The sequence below is a fragment of the Haliotis rubra genome, unplaced genomic scaffold (genome assembly GCF_003918875.1).
Source record: "Haliotis rubra isolate DU_JTF1 unplaced genomic scaffold, ASM391887v1 Scf484, whole genome shotgun sequence".
NCBI lineage: Eukaryota > Metazoa > Mollusca > Gastropoda > Lepetellida > Haliotidae > Haliotis > Haliotis rubra.
In genome coordinates this window covers 523649-539011 of record NW_025767173.1, presented here as the reverse complement: position 1 = coordinate 539011, position 15363 = coordinate 523649, and the positions used below count along the sequence as shown (strand labels likewise).

At 43.1% G+C, this 15363-nt stretch overlaps 1 protein-coding gene across 2 annotated transcripts in view; it reads right to left on the bottom strand.

Moving 5' to 3' along the window:
- The window catches only part of LOC124291159 (sodium-dependent proline transporter-like), a 42192-nt gene extending 27987 nt beyond the window's left edge, over window positions 1-14205 (bottom strand). The window contains exon 1 of one of the 2 annotated variants that reach the window (XM_046728093.1): window positions 14109-14205. The gene's annotated coding sequence lies outside the window, so the exon portion shown is untranslated. Of the gene's footprint in view, window positions 1-5395; window positions 5502-14108 lie in introns of those variants that run through there. The other variant, XM_046728092.1, reaches the window with a different exon arrangement.
- Between the last annotated feature and the right edge of the window lie 1158 nt (window positions 14206-15363).

The window sequence follows — 15363 nt, the reverse complement described above, 5'->3', positions numbered from 1 at the left end:
AAGTCTTTCCATTTGTACCAAAGCAATATTTTCTGTATCCATATTAACTGGAAATCTGTTATGTAAATTACAAAGCATCAGATTAATGAAGGAGTGTTTTTCAGAAGAACATATAATTTGCAATCTTCCAATCCTTTTAGAAGCCTGTTTAATTTGTTTGAGTGGATGGCTGGTTGGTTGGTTGTTGTTTAACGCCGCACTCAGCCGTATGCCAGCTGTATGGCGGCGGTCTGTAAATAATCTGGACCAGACAATCGAGTGATCGACAGCATGAGCATCGATCTGCGCAATTGGGTTCCGATGATATGTGTCAACCAAGCCTGACCACACGATCCCGTTAGTCGCCTCTTACGACAAGCATGGGTTGCTGAAGATCAATTCTAACCCGGACCTTCACTGACCCCGTTCGTCGCCTCTTACGACAAGCATGGGTTACTGAAGACAAATTCTAACCCGGACCTTCACTGACCCCGTTAGTCGCCTCTTACGACAAGCAAGGGTGGATAACTCGTACTCAGCTTCTGTGCCTCCACAGTCTACAAGTTGACCGGAATATATGACGTTTTCATCGTAAATGCAGTCAGATACTACAATCTGGTACTGGATGACATTGTAGACTGTCCTGACAGTACTTCCCCATGTCAGCTGTTGCACATATGCAATTTACCCCAAATATACATTTTTGTAGTGCATTGAGTTGAACGTAAATGCTTAAACATAATATGTACGTGTTTCAACTACACAATCATACATGTCCTCATTATCACATTGTTAGTATAACTTGCCAGTTTGTTGATTGATGTTGAACGTAGATAAATCAGAGTTTATTTCTTACAGGCGTGAATCCAGCTTTTTTGTAATAGTTTTGTAAATTTGTTTCTTTGTTTTTCACACTACACTCTGGCACGTTGATAGGAAGACAGACTGTAAATAATCATTTAGACAATACTGTGACGGTATAAATAAATAAAACTTCGAAAACATTTTAATAATCATTAGAATGTCGGCCAAAGTGAGTGAGGACACCACGTGTTGGGGAGAGAGGTACGCATACCTTGCTCCACCGGTGGCATCCGTAACAAACAACTGTGTAAGCAAGTAAATATTTCACCTTAAGAAAAACATGGGAGCATTAGTTAAATATGTGGTAAAACAATTGTATGGGGCATTTGTCTCACTGGTGAAATATGGCCATGTTCGCCACAGGTCAACCATAACGAGTTTTAAAAGCTTTACTGAATCCGGCCGTTTATCTCTTTCAGGATGCGTCTGATTTGGTAGTACACGTGGAAATAGAACACGGACCTACTCAGCGGATCGCGACGCGTGTTGTTCAAGGTCACGCCGCATCCGGTCGTCGCGCACCACACGGCGAAATTGAATTGATGCTGCCAGAATTGCATCGGGTTGTGAAACCAGGTGTGGACTGCCTTGACGTTCGTGACCAATAGCCTATACCTTTCAAATACAAGGATAAATCAAGCTCGAAAGTCGGGAACCCTTCTTCGCATCCACCACGATTTTCATGTGCGTGACTTAAATTATCGCTGTTATGATAAATCACTCCCGGCTGGTACTTGGGTGTAGCCATATTGAAAGTATACCGCAGTGTCCCGTATATGTGTAACATGTACGTCACGCTCCCGGGAATCACGAACGTCGAGCCCGTTTTACTGCTGCGCATGTCGGGGGGACCTCGAAGTCGTGCTCTGCGATCTCACCTACTACCCGCGATGGGCGGGTCAAGGGAACAACGTCAAGGGAACAACAAGCTATTCATCGATGGCAATCGCCACGAGTTGTCCGACAGTTATTACAGCGTTTGCATGCTCAACAACGAAATTTTCAAACCCATGGGAGCCAGCCTCAAAGTCAACGAGTCGAATGGCACGCTGACGTTCACGAATGGGAAAAAACCCATCCGATTCGGTAGGCCCTTGGCGAGAACGCTTGGGTTCCCGTCGAACAACGTACAACCCCGAGACACCATCACGGGTTCGAAATTACCGAGCCTCGTGGTCTAGAACGAGGTTCGTTCATCTCGATCGCGTAAGCATGACGGACAACATTCAAGGCGAACGCCCTTCCACGCTGCTGAGATCCGTGCCCGTCAAAACGGAAAAGTGCAACGACGGCAGAACGGAATCGTTTTCGACCTTACAGTACAAAAAGTTAACGCGGGGCAACATTGCGGAATTGAAACTATCCGTTTTAGACATAAGACATAAACCCATACATATCGGCTATCTAAGCGCCACACTGCACATCAAACAATGATGACTCAAGCTTCGGGTCCAGGAACGGTCATGCGAATTAGAAATTGTCCTACCGCAGCGATCTCCGACCTCGGAGACGATCCCGGGGTCGAAGGCAAAATATACGGTTTAGAATTAAGAAACAACACTTACAGGCGAGCGGACGTCCGCGGTGGTGGTGGTAACCTAGGGGATTTAGACGATGTCATCACCAGAGGTCTCTTAAAATACACCCAGTACAATGTCGTCCTCAACGACAATAACAAATGGATGATGGTCCCGGCATTCGATGGCAATCTAGGCGATTTAGACAATGTTGAGACCCGAGGTCTCTTAGAAAACACGTTGTACCAGTTCGTCCTCACCGATGATAACCAATGGACGTTGATCTCCTCCCAAATCGCCTGGCTACTCGATACCACCCTCGTTTCTCCCTACGTGTTTGCGGAGTCGAAGGATCACTATTTAACGAAAGTCCTCAATCAGGGGATTTTCATCGCGTCTTACGTCCCCTCGCAAAGGAGTGTGCTCGTGAGCCTCATCGTGGCAGTTAGCATGGGATTAGGCGCAGCAGGCGTTGGCTTATCATCCACCATCGTGGCCACACCCGTCGTCCTCAGGTTAGAAATAACTGTCGCGGGATCGGGGCTGGCGGGAGTAGCCCTTAAATTCATTTCACGTCGTCTGCAACGGAAAGGGCTGAAGCATGACGAGATCAGGGTTCTTGCCGAAGCCAAGTTAAACATGATCAACAATCATATTTTCACCGCGATCATCGATAGCAAAATCTCCGAGGAAGTCGCGAAATCGCGAAATACCACCGCATGAAAGAAGAGATTCGAACCAAGACTCGAAAAATCGCTGACATCGGTGAAGACGAGAAACAAAAGCTCATAGAACGGGGTCGACAACAAATCATTCAAACCTTCCTTACCAAGAACAAAGATCTCATCAAAGATTTACCTTAAACTGTTTTGTTGATGCAAACATAACCTAGTAAAAAAATAATAAACCCTCATCGTACTACTACTTTTCAAGAAACCCACACGAGGTCAACCCGACCGTAGGCAGTCAGGCGAGAGCAGATAGGATACAGCTTCTGTTTAGATGCATGCACATCAAGCAAATTGTTTTTTAGCAATGTAACTCGTACGGTTTCCAAGCTTATGTAACCCGATTTTAAAATAATTGATTGTGGCTACTAAAAATGTTTTTCAGCGTCTGGTTTCAAACATCCTTTTCGCTACAACCAGCCAGCAGCCTTAATACGGCTGTGTGCCTTGCTTTGTATTCAATACCCACGTGACAGGCCACAAAAAGAGAAATACTCTGACGTCAGGTCTAGACGGCGTTGCTAAGCTCGGCCGCCATCTTTGTTTGGCTTAGCAACGACGGATCTGCCAGGGCCGCCGTTACTAGGTTGGACCACCATCTTGTTTAAAATAGCAACGACGGTGCTGGTTTCACTTGCAGAAGTTTCCGCCGCTGGATTACGAGTCCTACGCTCTACCTTCATACCACCGGGACTCCCGATCAGTCAATATTCGGAACTTTGCTGGAGGCACATCGAAGGATGCCTCTCGATAGACCATTGCCGTTTTTAAGGGGGGCTGGGGTACTTATTTCATAAAAATAAGCCTCTAAGCCGCATGTGCGGCAAAACCCCCACTCTAGTACTACTAAAGAGAGGGTTGTCTAATACTTTTTTCAGATGAAGGACATATTTGCAGAATAATCAAACGCATGTCTGCAACATTTGGAATATCGAGATGTAATTGGTCTAGAAGCTTTCTTAAGAGAACACTGGATGCAATATCTATGATGAGGATAGGTTAATGCTAATTTTCATAGTATATGCTGCTCAAATTTTGAATGAGTTGACCCGTATCTGACCAGATCTTCTCAGTAATAATCTGAGTTTCCACCTATTTTCCTCATACAAGGATATTGCGTCACATACCATTCTTCTCCATTCGGTTTTGCAAAGAAATGTTCAAGTACTGATAAAGGTCGAAATCATATATGCTGGTGCTAGTTTTGGTATTAGGAACACTGACAGACGCTGAGTATGAACATACCATGTTTCATGACTTTCGAGGAGTAGTAGTTATATTCTGCTAATATTCACATTTAAAACGTGAGTAAAAAAAAGTGGAAAAATCAAATTTACAATCTTTAAATTCTCAATAATTTCTGGTTGTACTGTATGTCCTGTTAATGACCACGCTCCTAGGTTCGATATTGTAGAATCAGTTGAGGACTTGGAAGAGTACACTTCGTCGCTTTCTGCCATTGAGTTTTAATGCAGTTTGATGTGACTGTGTAGACACTGCATATGTAGGAACACCGTGGTTAAAGCTGAACCACAAGACTGATACGACTTGCAGTTTCTGTGAGTGAGTGAGTTAATATTTAACATCACATCGGCAATATTGCAGCCAAACTTTTCAACATCGCTTCTGTATTAGCTGGGTAGTAACGTCAGAAAACAATAATGTGGGACAACGGAAAAACAATAGGGGGAAACATAACACAGGTTTTACTGATATGCATTCGGGAGATAGAGTTGGTGGATGGACCTCACGTCACCGTTACGTCTTTGCATATGAGCACTAGAGATTAGGATGAGAAAGCCACAATAACTCGGTGCGCCTAGTGGCAGCAAAAGTTGTATACTCCCCAGGGAGTTGAGATTGCTAATACGATGTGCAGTTGATATTGACATCCAATGATCGAGGGGAAAAATACCAGCGCCTTGAGCATGCACTAGTGCGTGGATATGTGCGCTATATAAATATCCTATAATATCCTGCGTGGAATTCAGGTTTAGACAAGGTACGGGGAATAGCATGGCGGACGTGCTGGATACCATATAAAATGGGGCTAGCGGTTTAGGCGATATCCGATTTGATATGATTGAAGATGTCAATTAAAGCATGTGTTTCTCTGAGTGAGAACCGATAGCACATAAAACGATACCTACAGTGAAGACGCATGAGTTGAAGATATCGATTCCCATTCAGAAAAACCATGGTTCAATTATTGATTTAGGTTAAAGGTTTTTCAGGTGAAAAATTGCAATGGTGAGTTACACAAAATAACAGTGTATTTATATAATCAGGAAGCTAAGCTGCACATACCTTCAGACGTTTTGCTTTGCTGCTCTAATGTACTGTAAATGCGACAAGAAGCTCGGGTTAATCGACCTGAGTCATGTCATGTTCTTGAACGGATTAAGAGCATGACGACATGTCAGTGTTTGTAGAGTGGAAAATTCTGCAGCTGCATTATGAGAAACATGGTGGTGGGGTTTTATGCTGTATTCAACTGTGCATACAAACAGAATGAAATTCTATTCACCTCGGATGGATTTTTTACAAAAGTATAACGAAAAATATAAACAATAAATATTTATTTGCATGGATCCTAACCTAGAAACAGTATACACGGTCTTCTATATTCATGAAAGAAACATAATTTGCTGTCACGAGAAACGTGTTGCGCGTGTAAACCTGACAATACACAAGGCTTAATTGGGAACAAACTATTTGAGATCGGTTATATTTGGCATTATTGCTTTTCCTGTTCAATATTTGACGTACTCGATATTTGACATTTTAGTGAGTGAGTGAGTGAGTGAGTATGGTTTAACGCCGCTTTTAGCAATATTCCAGCAATATCACGGCGGGGGACACCCGAAATGGGCTTCACAAATTGTGTCCATGTGGGGAATCGAACCCGGTTCTTCGGCGTGACGAACGAACGCTTTAACCACTAGGCTACCCCGCCGCCCCATTTGACATTATAAACGAACGAAATTTAAAGTTTAACATCGGCTTTTAGCATGGTCAATGTCGCCGACGGGGTAGGTGGGGTTGATATATAATTAATTAATAATGTAATAATAGGGATAAACCACCATACCCCAAAAAATGTAAATTATGGGGGATTAAGCTTAACTAGTTTTAGGATAAAATAGTTAAAAATATAATATAAATAAAATAAAAAGCCGAAATTATAAAGAAAGAGAGAAAAATAAAGCAGTTGTTAATAATAAGAGGAGTTGGAATAAGTATGTGATAGATAAAATTGGGGGTGGGGGTGAGGGGGTGAGGGTTGGGGGTGGGGTGGGGGTGAGGGTGAGTATAAAGTAAATGTATAGCATGTTGGGGGTTAAATTGTAGTGGTACAGTTAAGCTGTATTATTTAATAATAGGGGACCTAATAAAGAAAGAAAAAACGGGTTTGTAACGGGGGTGGGGTGGGGGGTGAAGGAGACGATAAGGCAAAGGCCGTGGCAGTGGTTATAAGGCTGTGGGTGAGCTGGCTTGGTAGGGAGGCCGTGACCTTTGTACACGAGGGCTGGTGCTGGGTTTATTTACATTTAAGAGGTTGCTGATTGGCTGAGAGAGGGCGCGGACGTTTTAGCGAATATAAGACAACTATGGTTAGGTGAAATTTGTTTCCCAGGTCTAATTGAGTAGGCTTATGTTGGTGATAGAGTAATAGTATGGATAAATGAGGTTTGGAAGCCTGGTCTAAATATATAAGCTATTGAGAGGTAGTGTGGTGGGGATTGTTTGGGAAGTTCTAAATTTTATTGATTAGGTTGGAGTTTTGTAGGAAGGTGGCTATGGCATGGAAGATAGTTGACGGGTTGAGGGGATTAAAAAGTAGATGTATATTATTGTGATATTTAGCTGGTATACTGCTGTGTAGTTGTGTGATGTTTGTTTGTTGCAGGTGACAGTGTGTAAATATGTGTTCAATTGTTTCTGGTTGTTTGCATTGTGTACATAGTCCATCTGGGTGTCTGTTTTGTTTGAATAATGCGTGGTTTAAGTTTGTTATGCCAGTGATTAGTCCAGTGATGAGTGTGTCCATGTGTTTGTTGTTTGAGTAGGTGAGGGTTTTGGTGATAGGTTTGGTTATGATGGCTTTGACCCAGGTGGATTTGTTTGTGTTGAGGTTGTGTTGGTAGTTTTGGTTTATTATGTGAGATTTAATGAGTTGTTTTATTTCAGTTTTGGTTGTGTGGAATTGTATGGCTGGTGAGTTTTGTGTGGTGGCTAGTTTGGCTGCTATGTCTGCTGTATTATTTCCTTGGTTGTGAGTGTGAGCTGGTATCCACATTAATGTTATGCTTTTATTGAATTGTTGCAGTGAGTGAATCTGTATAATTATGTTGTGTATTAGGTCGTTACGTGATTTTGAGTGCTTATGTTGGAGTTGTTTGACGGCGCTGAGGGAATCTGTGAGTATTAAGATGTTGGTGTGGGGCATAGTGGGGATGAGGTGTAATGCAGTTAGGATTGCTGTTAATTCTGCTGTGTTAATGTTTGTGTGGTTTGTATAGTGGAGGTTTGTTGTTAAGGGGGGTGTTTGTTGTACATGGATGCCTATGCCTATGCGTTTATTTGTACCGACTGAAGCGTCTGTATATATTTGGGTATGGTTGGGGTAATTTAGGTTGATGTGGGTTTGGATGAGGTTTGTTTTGGTTTGGGTGTCAGTGGTTTTAGGGAGATTTTGGAGTGTTTCTACTAGGGTGGTATCTGTAGAGGGTGGGGGTTTGTCATGAATGTAGCTTGTTATGGGAGGTGTGTGCTGGATGGTGTTTAGGTGTTGTGAGTGAAGCAGACTGTTGAGGTGAGTGAGTAGAGGGGCTTTGTTTGGGTTGTTTTTAAATTTTTTAATAGTGGATTTTTTAGTGTTGGTGTATTTAGTTGTGATAAGTTTGTATATTGGGTTGTGTTGGGCCCCAGCCCAGTAATTGAGCGCAGTTTGATTTATTCGTGTTTTGATTGAAGGGATGCCTGTGAGTAGGAGAAGAGTGTTGTGGGAGGTGCCAGTCCTAGTGCCTAGGGCTTGTTTAAGGGCTTTGTACTGTATAGAATTGAGTTTTTGAAGGTTGGATGGGGAGAGGGAGTGGATGACCGGAGCAGCATAGTCCAGTCTAGACTGTATAAGAGTTTTGTATATATTAATAAGTGTTTGTTTGTCGGCTCCCCAGTTTGTACCACTGATAGCTCGCATGAGATTTAGATCTTTTTGACATGAGTTGACCAGATTATTAATGTGGGGTGTCCATGTCATGTGTTGGTCAAAAGTTACACCTAAGAATTTTGCCTCTTTTTCGAACTTGATTTCTTGGTTATTAAGATGGAGTTTGGGTGTATAATTTTGCATTCTTTGCTTTTTGAATAAGATGCCAACGGTTTTTTTAACGTTAATGTGGAACCCCCATTTATGGGCCCAGTTTTGTATGTGATTTAGCATTCTTTGAGTTTTGATTGTGGCTTGGTTTCCTGAGGTGGATGATGTCCAGAAGGAAATGTCATCAGCAAATTTTGCAGTAGAAATTTCTGGCCACTTGTCCGGAAATATGTCGCTAATCATAAAGTTGAAAAGTGTTGGGGAAATTATGCTCCCCTGTGGGATTCCATTTTCTAGTGGAAAAGGATCCGAGACAGTGTTGTGAGATTTGACTATTATTTGTCTATTTTTGAGGAATGCCTGTATGAAATTTCAAATACGCCCGTGTATGGCATTTTCTTGTAGTTTTTGGATTAGGCCGTTGTGCCAGATCATGTCGAAAGCTTTGCTAAAGTCAATAAAAATGGCCAGCGTGTATTGTTTTTGTGCTTGGGCTACCTTAATATCGTGTTCCAAATGTACAATGTGATCTAAAGTTTGCCTATTTGGAGTGAAGCCACTCTGGTCCTGCTTAATTAAGTTGTGGGTTTGGATTTGATGTTTTAGCCTATTATTTACTATAGACTCTAGTGTTTTACATAAGTGTGAAGTGAGGGAAATAGGTCGAAATGAATCTGGGGAGTTAATGGGTTTCCCTGGCTTTAGAATTGGCACCACCTTAGCTGTTTTCCATGAAGATGGTATGTTTCCTGTGGTCCAGATATGGTTAAATAGTGTGAGTGTTAAGTTTAGCATGTTTGGTGGAAGTTTGTTGAGTATGGTGTATGTAATGTTATCTGGACCAGGGGCTGAGGCTGTTTTTTTATGTTTGAGAGCTGCCTTAAGTTCGTGTATGTTTATGTTTTTGTTTATGGGTAGGTGTGAGTGGGGTGGCTCAGGTGAGTAGGGTGGTTGGTTTTAATGATGTTTTGGAAGTTTGCTGTGTAGTTGGTGGAGCTACTAGTGTTCGAAAAGTGGGCAGCAACTGTATTAGCTTTTTCTTTATTTGTGGGGAGGTTCGGAAGTTTTGGTTGAATTATGGATTTGGAATTTCCCTGAATAGCTTTAAATTTTTTCCACATTTTTCTAGAGTTGTGTTGGTTTAGCCTCAGGGTCGAGCAAAATTTTCTCCAGTGTTCCTTTTTTGCTGCCTTGATTAGTTGTTTTGTGTTGTTTCTGAGTTTTTTAGCCAAATGTAATTTTGAACGGTCCCTCTTTGATTTATTGAGGGCCTTTTTTCGTGCCTTTCTGGCATTGATAATGTCTTGGCTCCACCATGGGACTGTTTTCTGTGCTTGAGTGGTCCGAAAAGTGGGTATGCATGAATTTGTTATATCAATGATGGTGTTGGTAAGCTGTGAGTTAAAGGTTTCTGTGTCAGTGTTTATTATGTTGGATGGGTTAACTTGATTGCATAGTTTAGTGAATTTATTCCAGTCTGCTTTGTGTACATTGTATTTGATTTCTGTGCTGGGGGTGGGGGTAGTATGGGGATTTGTTTGTGGTTCTGGTGTAAGTAGTGTAGATATGGTAATTTTTATGGGGCAGTGGTCACTGCCCTAGGTGTCTGAATGTACCTCCCATAGGCAAGATTTTGTATATGTAGGGGTGGTGTTTGTTAGGTCTATTGCTGTGGGTGATTGAACGTGGGAGAGTGGGTATCTGGTTGGTTGGTTATCATTTAGTGTGATGAGGTTGTGGTCGTCTAGCCAGTTAGATAGACTGACTGACTGACTGAGTTTGGTTTTACGCCGCTTTTAGCAATATTCCAGCAACATCACGGCGGGGGACACCAGAAATGGGCTTCACACATTGTGCCCATGTGGGGATTCGAACCCAGGTCTTCGGCGTGACGAGCCAACGCTTTAACCATTAGGCTACCCCACCGCCCCCAGTTAGATAGAAGAAAGCCGTTATTGTCAGTATGGGGTTTTGTGCCCCATAATGGATGGTGAGAGTTTAGGTCTCCGAGGATAAAGGTGTTGGGCGTTAAGAATTTTGCTATATTGTCTAAATCTTGGGGTATAAGTTTAATAGAGGGTCTTCTGTAGATATTTATGAATGTTAATAATTTATTATTTATTGTTGTTTTTATAGCCAGGACTTCTAGATTAGTGGTTGGAATGTCAATTTCTGAATAGTTAAGTTTGTTTGAAATAAATATCCCCAGGCCCCCAGCTGGGGGACCTGGGAGGTTTATTGGCCGAGGTCTGTCTTTCCTGATATAATTGTAGCCTGGGATTTTGAAGGCGAATTTTGGTGATAAGAAAATTATTTGGGGCGAGATTTTGTTTTGGGCGATGAGTGCCTTAAGCTCATGTCCGTTTGCTCGGAGGCCGTTGCAGTTCCATTGCATCAGAGCCATGACTGCGGTAATTTGGAATAGAATATTATAAAAAGCCATGGATGGGGCAGAAATTTAGAATGGGCGGTTTAGGTGCTAGGGTAGCTTTAGTGGTGGGTTGTTTATGATAGGGATTTTACTGCGATGATGAGACTGACTAGGCTTTTGTGGTATATTTTGTTTTTGCGTGCAATATTGTGTAGTTTTTTAGCTGTTGGATTTTGCATAAGTATTGCTGCAGTGATGAATTCTATGATGAGGTTTAGGTTGTGGTTTATTTTTTGTGGGGTGAGTGTGAGGTTTGTTTGAGGGGCAGATGTAGTGGATTTTTTAGGTTGGAGTGACCGGGGTTTTGGTGATGCAGTGAAAGAAGGTTGGGCGGGGGATGGAGGATGTGGGAGGGAGTGGTTGGTTGGGGGGTTTGGTGGTTGGGGGTGCAGTTTTGGAGCAGGTTGTGTGGGTGGGTTGGGTGGGGTGGGGTTGGGGAGCAGAAGTAATGGTTTTAATGGGTTTGGGGGTGGGTATTTGGGGTTGGGTTGGGACTTGGGTTTGGTTGGTTTGGGGCGGGGTGGGTCAGGGTGTTGGGGGTGGTTTGGTTGGTGGGGGGAGGGGTGGGGAGGGTGTTGGGGGTGGTTTGGTTGGTGGGGGGAGGGAGGGTGGTTGGGAGTGAGGTAGGGATGGAGGTTGACAGGATTTATGGGATTTGGTGGGGCGGGTGGGGGGATGGTAGGATTGGGTGGAGGTGTTGGAGGAAGAGGAGATGTTTGAGGGGGTAGAGGATGATAGTGATAGTAGTGAGTAATTTGTTCTGTGGTTGTAGGTTGCAGGTTTGGGCAGGTCAGTGTGTTTGAGGTGCTTGTTTAATTTTAGTATTTGTGTTTGTTTTATGGGGCATGTGTCTTGGTTTGCAGAGTGTCCATGTATTTCACAGTGTATGCAATATGTGGCGAGTGTACATTCTGTTATGTCGTGCATGTCTGACCCGCACCTTGGGCATAGTGAGTAATTTTTGCAGTTTTCTGTAGTGTGATTGTACTGGAAGCAGTTTTTGCATTGTGTGGGATTTTTGCGTGTGGGATGGACTTTGTAATTGAGTGCTCCGAATGTGATGTAGTTTGGTAGTGTGGTGGATTGGAATGTGAGGAAGGTGATTTGAGTGTTTGGCTTGCTTGCAGATGGTTGCTTTGTGTTGATTGTTTTGTAGTCGATGATTTTGGGTTGGGTGCTGATGTTGTTTGCTATGTGGATGTACTCTTGTATGTCTGCTGGTGTTTCCCTGTTGTCGATATGTATAACTCCTTGTGATTGCGTCTGCCACCTTGGGTATTCCCATTTAATAGTGTTTCCATCGATGAGTGTGTGTTTGAGTGTACTTTTTAGTGCATGTTCGTCTGGAAATGTGACCTTAAACCCTCTGCCACAGAAGTTTATGTATTTGTAAGTGATATTTTGTTTTTTGAGGCAGAGGGCAAATTTGTTGGTTGAATATGTTTGGTTGAGTGGTGTGTTGGTGTTTGTGGCGAAGGCGAGTAGTAGGTGTTTGGTGGGAAGTGGTTGGGGTGGTGTATCTTTATCGCATGATTTTTTGTTTGCTTGTTGTGAGGCTTCAGGTGAGATATGTGGGCGTTTTTTGTTTTGCTGAGTATTGGGATTTTTTGTGGGGGGTGGTGGTGGTGGTGGGGATTGGTTGGTTTCCATGGGTTGGGATGGGAGAAAGTGTTCTAGGTCTATGCCGAAGTTAATTGGTATTGGATTGATGTTGTTTGGGGAGGTGAGTTGGGGGAAATCTTTGTTTGGGGTGGAGAGAGTGATGTTGATGGTAGTGGGGATGACATGTGGGGTGGGGGGGGGGGGTTGAGAGTTGAGGGGGCAGTGGGTGTGGGGGGTTTGTGTTACATACAATATATACAAGAAGAACAATAGAAACATATAAGGTTGAGGAAACAAACATAAAATATTTACAAAACAATTTATGGTATTTATGGTATTTACAGATTGGATTTAAATGGTGATATTTACAAGAGCAAGTTGTACTTGCAGTTTGTTTGGTGGGCAGGAGCCCGGGGTGCCGGTGGCTAGGCGCCCTGCCGAGACTTTAGAATAGATTGTCTTGCTTGAGGGTGAAAAATGGCGACGCCAGAGTCAGATGATTTGTGGGTTTCCTTTTGATGCTGCGGCTTGCTTAGCGACCAGCTCCAAGGACGCTCACGAATCGAATCAATGAATGGATGTCGACATTATAAATCATAACGACTCGGTATATAAGCTAGAAAGACATCCTCCTCAGTCAGGCTCGTAGACTCTCGAGAAGAGAGTCGGAAGCATGACATCAGATCTGACAATTCAAGATTACGGCATACAGACAGCGGACTAGACATGTTTGGTTATCAAGATTGCGTAAGTACAAAGCAGTGTTTTTCAATGACGCGAAATGCCCTGCCATCAATTGCGTCTTATCATACAGCTCGTATGTCCTTCTTAAACCGGTTTGAATAATAATTTAGCCAAGTCAAGGCTGCGAGAAACAAATCTGGTCCTATTCATACAGTACAATGGATTAATGTGTTAATCTACTGTTATTGGCGAGTCTCGATGTTAAATATAATCTAGTTCTCTAAGTCTTTGGTATAAAATATATTTAACATCCGAAATAATTATGTAATACATGGGACCTTTTAAACTGGTATGAGATCATCTTAAATGCGAAGACACATGAGCACTTTTAATTAAAATGTTGAGGTCAAATTGTCGTTAAAACCCATCAGGTAATTCATCTGAATAGTGGCTATTCAAGTCTCGTATTTTCCCACGTAAATTTATTTCTGAAAAACCTGTTTGCGCCTGGCTTACAATCTCTTGCAAAACTGTGCATTATGAACCGGAGGTATTTAAGTATTCTACATGTAGTAAGTTCGGTGGGCGGAACATATCTGAGAGTAATCAATGGTATGAATATTTGATGGATCTTCAGAAAAGGTCGTTATTGTTCGTGGCTTCTATGGTAAAGCTTTCGAGCTGTTTCAACTCATTTCTGAAGAACACTTTTCTGTCTTCTGTGAATATCCAAGTACATCTTGTGTTTCTCCTTGTAGCGTGTGATATATGGATTATTTTTTAACATTTAGTTGGTGTTCTTTTTACGGAGTAGGAAACATTTTTAGTTATAGTTAAGATACAGTTAGCAGTTACTTTTACCTCGTACTCGTACATTATTAAAGTATTCACAAACTCAGCATATTAGTCATGAGATAATACATCCGGGGCACAAAACGTTGGCATTACGCATTGTACCCTTCAAAGCAGTAGAACCTTACCTTCAGGGTGATATGGAACGTATTAACCGGCAAGTTGTCAGACCGCTCCTACAGACCAGTGCTAGTGCAAGTATACTATGAGAACTCTCCCACTCTGATATCTACGACTATCTTCCAATGAGAATTGCCCGTCACGGTTCCGGAACAGATGACCTACTTTCCATGTATGCTTCCCTCATGATACAGTTATGACTAGAGCAAGGGGGCATCGTTACTTTTCACCATATTGTTCACGGGACCAAGAGGTCATATACACATTCCTTCACGCGTGTCTGTCCGGGTTGTGAGATAAATGTCATCTTGTGGACACGAGAACAGGAATCGGTTTCCTACCAACTCTGAAGGTGTACCTCTTTAAGAGTGAGTGAGTGAGTATGGTTTTACGCCGCTTTTACGCCGCTGGGACACCAGAAATGGGCTTCACACATTATACCCATGTGGAGAATCGAACCCGGGTCTTCGGCGTAACGAGCGAACGCTTTAACCACTAGGCTACCCCGCAGCCCCACCTCTTCAAGATCGAATTAATAGCTTCATTTTTCATATTTTCTTATCGCTGTGGCTCACGTTCATGGGTGAAGCAATGTGGTGTACTGACCACCACCCACGCCTCGTGTGACCCTCCACCAAAACGTTTCTGCCACATCATTATCAGGGCTGCAACGAGAATGAACTTCATTCGATGCTATGACGATTCTACATCTTGTAAACCGCCACCGTGTTGTAGTGGTTAGAGTGTCCGCCCGGAGAGCGGAAGGTCGCGGGTTCGATCCCCGGCCGCGTCATACCAAAAGACGTTAAAATATGGTACTTGTTGGTCCTGCCTGACGCTCGGCATTAATGGGCACAACAAGGACTGGTCGGCTCGGAGTCAGTATACTGTGTCTGAGTGGGGTATTCATGCTTCGCTGCGGCATGGTATCTCAGTGAGCTAGCACTATAAAACCAGCTTAAGCAGCCACACATACACATACACACGCATGCACGTCGTCATATGAGCGACATATTCTCAAGCACGACGTTAAACCCAGTTCCATCACCACCACCACTTCTTGTAAGGGCCCGTGAAGGTTAGAATGAATCTTCAGTCACCCATGCTTGTCGTAAGAGGCGACTAACGGGATCGGGTGGTCAGGCTCGCTGGCTTGGTGGACACATGTCATCGGTTCCCAATTGCGCAGATCGATGCTCATGCTATTGATCACTGGATTGTCTGGTCCAGACTCGATTATTTACAGACCGCCGCCATATAGCT